Here is a 13313-nt window from a genome sequence, read left to right as displayed (position 1 = left end):
GCATTTTTGCTCGTGCCTTCTGTCAACAGGATTAACAGCTGGAATGTAACATTATTTGAAAACTATGCGAACAAATCATCATAATGTTTAGAATTGTATACTTGTTCGTTGTCAAATGTAGAGCCAGTTAGATTGCAATTATTTTATTAGGGACGGTCAAATTAGTGTGAACTTGAATAAGTGAACTAACGTACATTGTTAGATAACGTTCCTTAGCATGAGGTTTAGGGTCAGAGTTATCATACTTCAAATAAGAAGGTTAATGTCTACGTTAGAATAGGGACCCTAAATAGTTTATCTCAAGTTTATCTCATGTCAACGGTAATAATTTCTTGCTTTTTATTGCAAGTTTATTGCTTTTAACTAAAATTAAAATCTAAAATGTGATTTATTTTTTCAAGAGTGTGCAAGTTATTTTGCAAGAGGTCTGATTTCCTAGAATCTTGTGTTCCTGTGGATACTGCCCCCTCAAATCCAGTGGGATTACATTAACTGGACGTAAATAATGGGTTTCAGTACTGTGTGTGCAGTAGAGGTCAACGACACAGTATCGATTCTGTTCACACCTGAATGTATCAAAAGCCTCATTTATGCTGCTTGTGATTTTCTACTTTGATCTGAGTTGGCAAGGACACTTTTTTTGTGTTGTTATGTTCCTGGACAAATCCATTTCAAACCATGGCTAATCCAATATACAGTATCTTCTATAGAATTACTAGGAACAATGGAGTTTACTGAGACTTTTCCTTGCAGAGGATGCAGTGTGCAATTTTTGGACTGAATCAGCATAGAACATGATAATACTGTGCCGTTGTTTTTGTGTAGTAATTTTTTCTTTCCTGTTTGTTAAAAACTAGAGGTGATTTCTAGGCACAAATGCCATGTTATCTCAGGTCCGTAAGGATGGTTAATGTTGGGTGAGGTATCGGGTAAAGTTGTCTGATCTGACAACTGGTCTTCCATTGCACGTTACTTGTTGGAACAGGTTGAGCTTGTATCATGTGTAAGGGCGTGAGTTAATGTTTGCTTTCTGTTCCTTCAGAGACCCGTGTAGATGGGATAAATGAGGAGAAATTATAAAACGTAAGCTTTGATTGCTCTTAAACCTCAATAAGGGAAAATGGATTTTGTAATCAAACAATCTACAGTTTGCAAGACAAGTGGTGTTATTTATTTAAATATAGCATGATGTGCAATCTTGAGGTTTTTTTACCATCTGGTGAAAAATTAAAGACACGATGATTAGATATCTTAGAAACAGATTAGTGCACAAAATGTCAGTTTCCAGAGAAAATAAAATTAAAATAAATGGAAGATTTTTTTAGCAACAATAAGTAGCAGACACTTTAGGTGAAGCGGGTATTGAGAGACATTGGTATTGGTTTATTCTATGAATGAATGAATGAATAAGTTTATTGGCCAAGTATGTATACATACAAGGAATTTGCCTTGGTGCTCCACTCGCAAGTAACAACACGACATACAGTAACAATTAAGAATGACACATAAAACATGAAAAATTTATAATAAAACATTACAGTTTAAGAGAGATTCGATTCCAGATTCAAGAGACATTTATTATCACATGCACCAATTGGTACAGTGAGATTTGAATTACCATACAGCCATACGAATAAAAAGAACACATTATACAATAAACATGTGAATTAAATAAAATACCAGAGCAAAATGAGGCTACAGACTTTTGGTTATTGAGTAGAGTTACATCTCGTGGGGAAAAAAGCTGTTTTATGTCTGGTTGTGGCGGCTTTGACAGTCTGGAGTCGCCTTCCAGAGGGAAGTGCTTCAAAGAGTTTGTATCCAAGGTGAGAGGGGTCAGAGATGATCTTACCCACTCGCTTGCAGTGTACAGTCCATTAATGGGGGGGAAAGTTGCAGCCAACAACCTTCTCAGCTGATCGGACGATTCGCTGCAGCCTCCGGATGTCGTGCTTGGTGGCTGAGCAAGACCATGATGGAGAAGGTGAGGACAGACTCTATGATGGCAGTATAGAATTGGACCATCATTACCTGTGGCAGATTGTGTTTCCTCAGCTGCCGCAGGAAGTACATCCTCTGTTGGGCCTTTTTGACCGTGGAGTTGATGGTGGCCCCCCCATTGTTAAGGTTGTTACGAAGGCACCAGGATGCCAGCTGTGACACATCCAGTCTGTAGGCAGATTGCTCCCCATCCTGGATCAGCCCAATCAGGGTTGTGTCGTCCGCAAACTTGAGAAGCTTGACAGAGGAGTCTGTGGAGGTGCAGTCGTTGGTGTAGAGAGAGTAAAGGAGAGGGGAGAGTACGCAACCTTGCGGCGCTCCTATGCTGAGGGTCTGCGTGTCCGAGATGTGAATGCCCAGCCTCACACGTTGCTTCCTGTTTGTCAGGAAGTTGGTGATCCACTGACAGAGGGGTTCAGGTACAGTCAACTTGGCACAATGGTGTTGAATGCAGAGCTAAAATCAACAAACAAAATCCTTGCATAGATCCCCTGGCAGTCTAGGTGCTGGAGGATGAAGTGTAGACCTAGATTGACTGCGTGATCCACCGATCTATTGGCCCAATATGCAAACTGCGGGTTGTGATATATTTCAGCTTGGCACGTATATCGGGATACAGCTAAAAGATTTGTTTGCTTGCTATTCAAATCATACTATACATAAGTACAATCATGCCATATTATATGTGATTACATGAGTACAATCAAGTACAATAGGTGATGCAAAGAGAAAAATATTTGAGTGAAGAATAAAGTGTTTCAACGTTATAGTTACAGAGAAAGTGCTGATTTAAAAGAAGTGTAAGGTGCTAAATGAGGTTGGTTGGAAGATTGGGGCTACGCTCTAGCTCATGGAACGATGGTTCAGTAGTTTGATATGAATTGAGCTGGTTTTCGTAAATGGTGAAATATTGAGGTTATGCTTAGCTGGTATTTCAAGGCCCTAGCAGTTTTTTATAGCACTGTTGAAAGAGCAACTCTCTTGTGCACTGGAGCTTAAAACAAACTGTGGAAAGAACCAACAGGTCGAGCAGCATCCATGGAGGCAATGGGGCATTCAACATTTCAGGCCGAGTCTCTAAATCAGAACTAGGAGAGTAGAGAGGAGATTGTCTGTGTCTGGGGTGGGGGGGGGGTGAGACAAGCTGGTGGGTGATAGGTGGAAACGGGTAAAATTAAATAATTGCGGATGGAGCCAGGTGAGGAGAAGAAGGGAGGAGAGTGAAGACGGTGGCTGATAGGTGAAACAATAAGGGATGGGAGGGGAGAACAATGGGCATGGAATCAGGTGGGGAGGGGTTAGGAAAGATGAACTAAGGGAGAGGATCCCAGGTCAATAGCTATGTGGGTGTGGGAGTACAAGACAACATACAGCAGAACACAAAGTGCTGGAATAACTCAGGAGGGTTTAGGTTTAGATTTATTATTATACCGAGTATTGCTACGCGTTATGTGCAGTGAAATATTGCTTTGCATGTTCTCTAAACAGATCAGATATCCCATACATAGACACAAGAAAGTCAACCTCAAGTACAATAGATAGAGCAAAGGGGAAGATACAGAATGCAGAATATAGTTCTCTGCATTGTACAGCCTCAGTCCATACTGACCCAAAACCTCATCTGTCCATTTCCTCCCAAGATGTTGCCTGACCCGCTGAGTTTCTCCAGAACTTTGCATTTTGCTGAGAATTATATCATCTGCAGTCACCTGTGTCTCCACCACACAGCATAGAAACATAGAAAATAGGTGCAGGAGGAGGCCATTTGGCCCTTGTAGCCTTGCACCGCCATTCATTGTGATCATGGCTGATCATCCACAATCTGTAACCCGTGCCTGCTTTCTCCCCATATCCCTTGATTCCTTGAGCTCTATGTAACTCTGTCATGTTTTGGATGAGGGGGGTTGATCAGTTAATGCACAATGGAAAAGACTGTCAAGTAGTTATAAGGTCCTTTCATTAGCATGATATCAAATAGCAGCATCTACTCCCACGCAAAGCTTTGTGAAACCAGCTCTACTCCATCCGACATGAAAAAATGTTACAGTTTATTTACTCCACTAACCTGAAAAATCTTGTTGAACGAAACCTTTCCATTTTCCGTTTCAGAAGCTTTTAGATAGGGACATGGAAATGCAGGGAATGGATGGATATGGATCACATGCAGGCAGAGGAGATGAGTTAATCTTGGCATCATGCTCGGCATGGATATTGTGGGCCGAAGGGCCTGTTCCTGTGTTGTTCCATTCTATGTTCTATTTTAATATCTAACTTGACCTTCATTCGAAAATACTGAGATGAAGCAGTAATGTTGGTTAGTGAGTGTAATATATTTTAATAATATTGTTTTTAAAGTCCAGAACTTTGCTGGACCTGCTCGGCCCTCCATTTCCACTGGCAGTAATTTGACCTAGATGTGCTTTAATGCCATGGTACAACATTGCTAACATTTCATCCGTATCTGCAGCTTCTGGGTTAATCCTCAAGATCCTCAAGCGGCATAATTAAGATGCTTTTAGGAACAGACACCTTGCTCCATCTTATTTTTCTGCGTAGATTATAAAACAGTACAGCACAGGAACAGGGCCTTCGGCCCACAATGTCCATGCCAAACATGATGCCAAGTTAAACTAACCTCTTCAGCCTGCACGTGATCCATATCCATTCCCTGCATAACCATGTTCCTAAACAAATGACTATATATTGCTCTACAATACTCCCCAGTGCCCTACATAATGCCAAGTTAAATTAATCTCCCCTTACTGCATGAGATCCGTGTCTCTCCATTCCCTGTATCTCCATGTGTGTATCTATGTGACTAAATACTTCTATTTCTAGATCTCTCTGCTCTACAACACTCCAGGGCCCTACCGTTCACTGTGAAGCTCCTGCCTTGGTTTGCAAAATGCAACTCCTCGCACTTATCTGAATTAAACTCTGTTTGCCATTCCTTTGCACACTTGCCCATCAAATCAATATCTGCTGTAATTCTTGGCAACCATCTTCACTATCTTCTATATCACCTATTTTCATGTCATCTTCAAACTTGTTCATTTTCCATTCAGAAAGTAAACCAGCAGCTGGCTTGTTGTAGGCCGTGGTTTGCTAAGAATCCCCAGGTACTACAAAACCTATCAATCTCTTGACTGTATGCGTTGTTCAACAAATGTCAGCTGTCTGGACTTCAAGAAGGCTGGAGTTTTGGTTTTAATCTTAAGAGTTCATTGCAGCTGATGCAAATAATTTTTAAATCCTATTTTCTCTTTCAGCGGTTTTGCAACTTTGCCAGTCATGTGACTGTACTTTTTAAAGTAATCTATGCTTGCGGATAATCAACTATGCACTGGATTTTTTTGTGCTATGTTTAAACTCCCCTGCCAGGTGGGGCATCAAATCACATCTTACCACTATTATAAGCAAAGTTAATGAAAATGATTAACTTACAATTTCAGAAGGATAAATAAAAATTGCTAAAAAGGCAGCAGTATTTAGTTTATTTTAGATATACGGTGTGGAAACAGGCCCTTCGGCCCACCGAGTTCATGCCGACCAATGATCACCCATACATTAGTTCTATCCTACACATTAAGGAATATTTTTCAGAAGCCAATTAACCTGCAAACCTGCACATCTTTGGCATGTCGCAGAAAACGGAGCACCAGGAGGATGTGCAAACAGCGGCGGTAGTCAGGATTGAACTTGTGTCTCTGGAGCTGTAAGGCAGCAACTCTACCGCTGCGCCACTGTGCCGCTCTGAATGGTTTACAATGCCAGTTGCTGATTAAGAGTGCAAGGCATTATTGGTTCATTGTGATGTAATTTTCATATTGGACTAGAAAATTCCCATGAAAATGACCTGTAATTCCAGCAATTTTTTGGCATTTGAGATCTTTGCCAGAATTCATTGGGGCCTGCCTCTTATGAGGCAAAAGGCCTGTACCTACTGTAAGTCCAGCATTAGAAGGCAAATTAGCATTGATGGTATCAAGATTTGTGAAAGCATTTAGCAAATGAATGGTTGTATTGAAGTGAAGCTTGGTAGTATTAAAAGAAGATAGACACAAAATGCTGGAGTAACTCAGTGGGACAGGCAGCATCTCTGGATAGAAGAAATGGGCGACGTTTCGGGTCAAGACCCTTCTGCAGACTTGGTATTAATTTCTGTAAAGCGAGTTCTTCAGATTAGAAGGGTTCATAAAATATTGGGCAAGGGGGAGGGTTGGGGTGAAGGGGGAACTTCAACAGGGCTGGGTTTGGGTGATCATAGGAAATGGAACCTAGAACACTACACAGAACAGCCTCGACATCCTTTAATGTCCATGCTGAACATGACGCCGTTAAACTAATCTCCTCTTCCTGCATGTGATCCACTATTCCCTGCATATCCATGTGCCCCTTAAAGTTCACTCTCATATCTGCCTCCACCACAATCCCTGACAGCATGTCAAAAAAAAACTTGCCTCGCACACAACTGCTTTAAACTTTCCCTTTCTAATCTCAAAGCTATGACTAGTCTTTGACATTTGCAGCCTGGGGACAAAAGGTTTGGGGTGTCTATCCCACCTATGCTTCCCATTATTTTATATTTCTACATATTTTATATGTCTCCCCTCAGTCTCTGATGCTCCAGAGAAAACGCCCTCTACTTGTAGCTAATACCCTCTAATCCCGGCAACATTTTGTAAACCTCTCTGCATCCCCTTCAAAGCCTCAACATCCCAGTGAATGGTAGACCAGACTACAAGGGTCAAATGGCGAACTCCTCCTGTTTTCTGTATTTCGTGGTAATGACGTTAACTCCTTACTTAGAAACCGAGGATCGGAGTTTAACATTATTATTTTAGACTGATGAAGACCAGGGAACAGATGGCAGTAGTTCTAATGAAACAGGAAAAGAACATATTTTGACTTTTATTATGTTGGCATACAGAGCCATAACAGAACATATTTTCATCAAAAAAATATGGCATGAACTAGAATCATAGTTAACCCAATGTGATCACAACGCTAAGAAATAAAATGTGCATTCCAGATGAGAACTTTTAAAATTATACCACTATGTGATCTAATGGAAGTACTTTGACATTTCCATTCTAAAAAGAAACATCTATAGAGTTTGGATGTTTAGATGGACACAAAGTGTTGGAGTAAAGGGCCTGTCCCACGAGCATGCGACTGCATGCGGCAAGCGCGACCTAACGTGGTCGCTTGAGCCGTACGGCCTCGCGGGGCCGGTCCCACTTCGATCGCCGGAGCTGTATGGAGTTGTGCGGAGCTGGTCCCAACATCGTGCGGGGCTCCGAAAAACTGACACTGTCCAAAAATTCCGCGCAGCAACGGCCTGCCGGCCTGCAGCCACATTGAGGCCGTACGCACCACCTCGACGGGCGTGCGCAGCGTCTTGACGCCATACGTCACGCGCAAACTTCCTGCGGACTTTGCTCGAACTTCACGTCAACTTGTACGGGATCACTCGACCTCCGCGCGGCCCCCGCCTCCGGTTTGGTCGCGCTTGCTGCATGCAGTCGCATGCTCGTGGGACAGGCCCTTTACTCAACGGGTTAGATGGCATCTCTGGAGAAAAGGCATGTTTCGGGTCGAGACCCTTCTTCAGACTGAGAGTAGAGTGGAGGGAACAGGAGGTAAAAAAACGTCCAGAACAAGGCAGGGTCAGCAACAGATGGCCAAGGAAGGGGTGCTGCCCATAATGGCCCATTGTTGGCTGGGGAAGAGGTGATAAGAAAGGGATGCAAGGATGCGTACAGTGGGACTAGTAGGACAACTAGGGTGGGGGGGGGGGGGGGGGGGGGGGGGGGGGGGGGGGGAGGGAGAATGCTGGGGTTGCTTGAAATTAGAGAAATCAACAACAAAAAATTGGATATCTTCAGACTAATGGCTAATTTTGCAAAGTCCCTTCGAACAATCATGACTCCATTAAAATCAGTATCACAGCCGTTAGCTATGGTTACAAACATGCAGACTGCAGGTTAATAGTTAATCCCTAGACTATGGAATGCCTCTGGAAAATAATAAATAGCTTTGGCACTTGAAGCCTTCCTTTAACTGGACAAGATGATTGGATACCATCCTGGAAATCAAATGTGTTAATCTCCATCTGTAGTCTCTCAAAGTAAGATAAATATTTTAGTTCGTGGAAAATATAAATTGGCTGGCAGGTTCTCGAGACTTTTTTTTTGTTTTACTTTATTCTAATCCTGAATGGCCAAGTTCTTTATTTTCTAATTCCTCCTGCGCAGGCCTCGTTTGTTTCCCTTCGGATTCCGCAGTTTGAAAGCCAGGCAGGAGTTGCGTCTGGAATACGGAGGAATGGAGTGTGGCAGTCCAACTGTGTCAGTCCGGACTAGCCCGGTGTGGGATCCGGCACTAGGTTTACACTCGAGACGGACGAGGCTCATTCACAACGCAAGCAGATGGATTTGAGTGGCAGACATTCCTGGGATTTGCTCTCTGAGCTGTAATAGCATTGAACTGTAGCAATCGACCAGTAACCTCCCTGGCACCTTGGAACTAACACGCTGCCCTACGTAACAGTCCATCTGTGTCCTGATAGCACTTACAGCTGTCACAGATACACTGTTGTTGTTGCCTTGTGATTAGGGACTGGCCTTTGCAACTTGCTATGCATAGAGTCATGCAGCAAGGAAACAGACCCTTCGGCCCAAGTCATCTGTGTCAACCAAAATGCCCCATCTACGCTAGTCCCATTTACCCACATTTGGCCCAGAGCCCTCTAAACCCTTCCAACCTGCCCAAATATCTTTTAAATGCTATTCTAGTACCTGCCTCAACTACCTCCTCTGACATCTAGTGCCATATACCCACCACCCTTTGAATGAGAAAGTTGCCCCTACCTGCTATTTATCTATGATAAAACCATGAGGGGCACAGGTAGTGTGAATAGACACCGTCTTTTTCCCAACGGTAGGCGAGTCTGAATGTAGAGGACATGGGGAAGGGTGAGAGGGGAAAGATATAAAAGGGTCCTAAGGGGAAAAGTTTGGGTGGGTCTGTGGAATGAAGTGGTAGAGGTGGGTGGGTAGAGGCAATTGTGACATTTAAAAGGTACTCGGAATGGGTAGGTAGATTGGATCGATTTGGAGGAATATGGTGCGACCAGCATAGTTAGAGGCAACCAGGTCGGCATGGGGGGCCTGTTTCCATGCTGTATGACCAGGACTGGTTGTAATGTACACATTCATACTTCCCAGTTAAGTATTCAAACATAAAAACATTGGCACAGATTTGGGAAATGAAATGGAACTTATCTAACGTACTGAGTTGCTGCAAGGATGGTTTACTTTTGTAGTTTGGATCAAGAACAGATTGCTGGGATAGCACGAGTAAATGTATAAAATTCATATTTGAACTGCTCCAACAATTAAACAAAAGCACAAAATATGAATTACTGCATTTGTGATACCCACTCACAATTGGTTTGGACTGTTTTTAAGTTGCATTAAAAATTAGGTCTGTAGGTTGATTCAATAATTTTTGTGCTTTGTGATGTAAGAAAGACTTACTTTGTTAAATCTTTTAATTCTTTCCCCTCTCGCCTTCAAGCTATGCCCTTGATGTTTCCACCCTGGGGGTAAAAGGTTCTGATTGCCTAACTTACCAACACCTCTTATAATTATATATACGTATCAAATGGGTCTCTATTCCATGGAGCGCAGGAGTATGAGGAGTGATCTTATAGAGGTGTACAAAATCATGAGAGGAAGAGACTGGGTAGTCTCTTGCCCAGAGTATGGGAATCGAGGATCAGACGACAGGTCCAAGGTGAAGGGGAAAAGATTTAATAGGAACCCGAGGGGTAACTTTTTCACACAAAGGGTGGCGGGTGTATGGAACAAGTTGTCAGAGGAGGCAGTTGAGGCTGGGACTATCGTTTAATAAACATTAGACAGGTACATGGGCAGGACAGGTTTGGAGGGACATAGACCAAGCGCAGGCAAGTGGGACTAGTGTAGCAGGGACATTGTTGGGTGGGCGGTGTGGGCGAGTTGGGCCGAAAGGCCTGCTTCCACACTATATCACTCTATGACTCCTTGTAGGGAATGGAACAATTTGGATCACATGTAGTCAAAAAAGATTCATTTAGCTTGGCATCATGTTCGGCACAGATATTGTGGGCTGAAGGGCCTGTTCCTGTACTCTACTGTTCTTTGTTCTATGTACTAAATTAAGAAACAGAATGGAATCAGCTCTTCAGCATAATACAAGTATTGGACACATTGGCTTCATTCACGAGATCTTTGCTCAGAGGCTGAAACAAAAGGGAAATATTGGAAGAGAAAAATTCCAAACATAATTGCATCATAATTAGTTTTAAATAAATATTGGCTCACAGGTTGCTGTGAGCATCTAATGGCCTTTCCTGTTAGTTAGACCTGCCATTGCATGTTTAGAGTGTTGTGAATACTCCACACGTTGCTAAAAATTCAGACTGATAGAGCATGGAAAAAAACAAAGTTTTATTCAAACAGTCCAATGTGACTAACCTACCAAACCCTTCCTCCTTCCCCCAAGTGTGTGTAGGATAATGTTAATGTGCGGGGATCGCTGGTTGATGTGGACTCGGTGAGCCGAGTAGCTCTAAATGAAAAAGTAAATGAAAAATTAGTTGAGGAAATTCAAAGATAGACACAAAGTGCTGGAATAACTCAGCGGGTCAGGCGGTATCTGTGGAGAAAAAGGATAGGTGACATTTTGGGTCGGGACCCTTCTTCAGACTCAAAAGTTATCCCATGCTTAAAAGTGCAGTGATTAAATCAATGCTTAAACTGTAACAGATACTTAGATCTCATTTTCTGGGCCAAGTTTAGTTAGCATATCCTGTGCAAAAATAGCAGCCACGTGTACTCGGCATATTTCAGTGTGAGGCAGAATGTGAGATGTCGATTCTATGATGTGGATGAACTGCTGTCAGGTCCTTGTCCCAAGTTACTGCGGCTACTCTACGGAGATAATCAGGCATCGAGCTCCATTAGTATTCGACAGCAAAGTTAGAATGTAGAACAGTGCAGCACAGTAATAGTGTAGGAAGGAACCGCAGATGCTGCTTTACACTGAAGACAGACACAAAATGCTGGAGTAACTCAACATGTCAGGCAGCATCTCTGGGGGAAAAAGGAATAGGTGACGTTTCGGTCGAGACCTTCTTCAGCACAGGAACAGGCCCTTCAGCCCACAATGTCTGTACCGAACATGATGCCAGGTTAAACTAATCTCCTCTGCCTGAAGGTGATCCATATGCCTCCATTCCCTACACATCCATATGCTTATTAAAAAATTAAACGTCACTATAGTATCTGGCTCCACCATCTTCCCAGACAGCATTTTACAAGCAGCCACCACTCTCTGTAAAACAGTACTTGAGTCATACAGCATGGAAACGGGCCTTTTGGCCCAAGCTGCTCACGACAACCAACATGCCCCATGGTCCTACCTCCCTGCGTTTTGCCCATATCCATCCAAGCCTATCCTATCCATGCAACTGTCCAAATGTTTTTTAAATGTTGTGATAGTACTGCCTCAACTACCTCCACTGGCAGCTCCTTCCATATCCTATTGTCTTTCCACTTCATGCCCCGCACTTCTCCTTTAAACTGTGCCCCTCTTACCTTGAAGGTGGTGACTAAAATTAGAGCACATGGTATTGGGGGGTAGGGTGCTGACGTGGATAGAAAATTGGTTTGCAGAGCTGAAGCAAAGAGTAGGAGTGAACGGGTCCTTCTCAGACTGGCAGGCAGTGGCGAGTGGAGTGCCGCAAGGCTCGGTGTTGCGGCCACAACTGCTTACCATATATGTTCATGATTTGGAAGAGGGAATTAGGAGCAACACTAGCAGGTTTGCAGAGAACACAAAGCTGGATGGCAGTGTGAACTGTGAAGAGGATGTTAGGAGGTTGCAGGGTGACCTGGACAGGTTGAGTGTGGGCAGATGCGTGGCAGATGCAGTATAATATAGATAAACGTGAGGTTATCCACTTTGGCGGCAAAAACAAGGGGGCAGATTATTATCTCAATGGGGTTAGGTTAGGTAAGGGGAAGGTACAGAGTGATCTGGGTGTCCTTGTACACAAGTCACTGAAAGTTGGCTTACAGGTACAGCAGGCAGTGAAGAAAGCTAATGGAATGTTGGTAAGCTGCTGGCTCTCTCTCGACCTCTCATAATTTTATATACTTCCACCAAGTTGCTGTCAATGAATTATCTGAAGGAGGATTCCATCCTGAAATGTCATCGATCCATTCCCTTTCACAGTTGCTGCCTGACCTGTCGAGTTCCTCCAGCATTTTGTGTTTTGACCAAGACTCCAGCATCTGCAGTTCCTCGTGTCAGCTGATGATTTGTGCCTGGACAAACTGGATACATTTGGGAGCTTTGTCCTTCTGTGAGAAGCTGCAAATGAATAATTTATGCACACAAATCTAATCTCCCTCCGGGACCTGCACAGAAACAGCTCAGAAAGGACATGATATTCACTTATAACCCAATACAAGTTCCCGTGCATGTGCGATGGCTTTCACTTGTGATGCAGGCTGCAAGGTTGGGTGCCTGCAATGTGCTGCCAGGGTGGTGATGGAGGCAGATACTATAGTGGCGTTTAAGACGCTTTTAGATAGGCACATGGATATGCAGGGAATGGAGGGATATAGATTATTTACAGGCAGGTGAGAGGTTGTCTTGGCGTCATGTTCAGCGTAGACATTGTGGGCCGAAGGGCCTGTTTCTGTGCTGTACTGTTCTATTTTCAAATAGTGCCACTTCAAATTGGCCGCTGCGTTTCCTTGAATCCTCTTTTAGGATTCATCCTGATGAATATATTCATTTTTTTTAAACTCCTGTCAGTTATTTTTGAAGACCTGTCATTTATATCTTCAGTGGATCTACGTTCTGCTCACACTAGGGTTATCAAGGACACATAAATGACTAGGTTTTATTCTGGTAAATAGCAAGGGCAGCTGCTGACTTTTCATCAGGTACTGAATGTAATGGATCAGGTTACTGATCCAGAAGATAGCAGTCTTGTTACAGCTGCATTGATGTGTCTGATCAGAAGTAACACTTCACATCATGGGCACGGAGCTTAGCGTAATGTGAGCTGATTTGGCCTTACAAACACTTAATATTGGTAGAAAATGATGTATATTCACCCATCAAATGCAATGTGGCACAGCGGTGGAGTTGCTACCTTACAGCGCCTGAGACCCAGGTTCGATCCTGACTACAGGTACATTCTCCCTGTGACTGCGTGGGTTTTCCCAGGGTGCTCCGTTTCCTCCCACACT

The 13313-nt window shown here is 43.3% G+C and overlaps 1 protein-coding gene across 5 annotated transcripts in view; it reads left to right on the top strand.

The window, feature by feature from the left end:
* nfic (nuclear factor I/C) overlaps nt 1–13313 on the top strand; it is a 436656-nt gene that overhangs the window by 158094 nt on the left and 265249 nt on the right. The gene's annotated exons all lie outside the window — the stretch shown is intronic.

Source organism: Leucoraja erinacea, chromosome 29, assembly GCF_028641065.1.
Source record: "Leucoraja erinacea ecotype New England chromosome 29, Leri_hhj_1, whole genome shotgun sequence".
In the NCBI taxonomy this organism is placed as follows: Eukaryota; Metazoa; Chordata; class Chondrichthyes; order Rajiformes; family Rajidae; genus Leucoraja; species Leucoraja erinaceus.
Note: the sequence above shows the minus strand (reverse complement) of the source record. Positions and strands in the feature narration are given on the sequence as shown.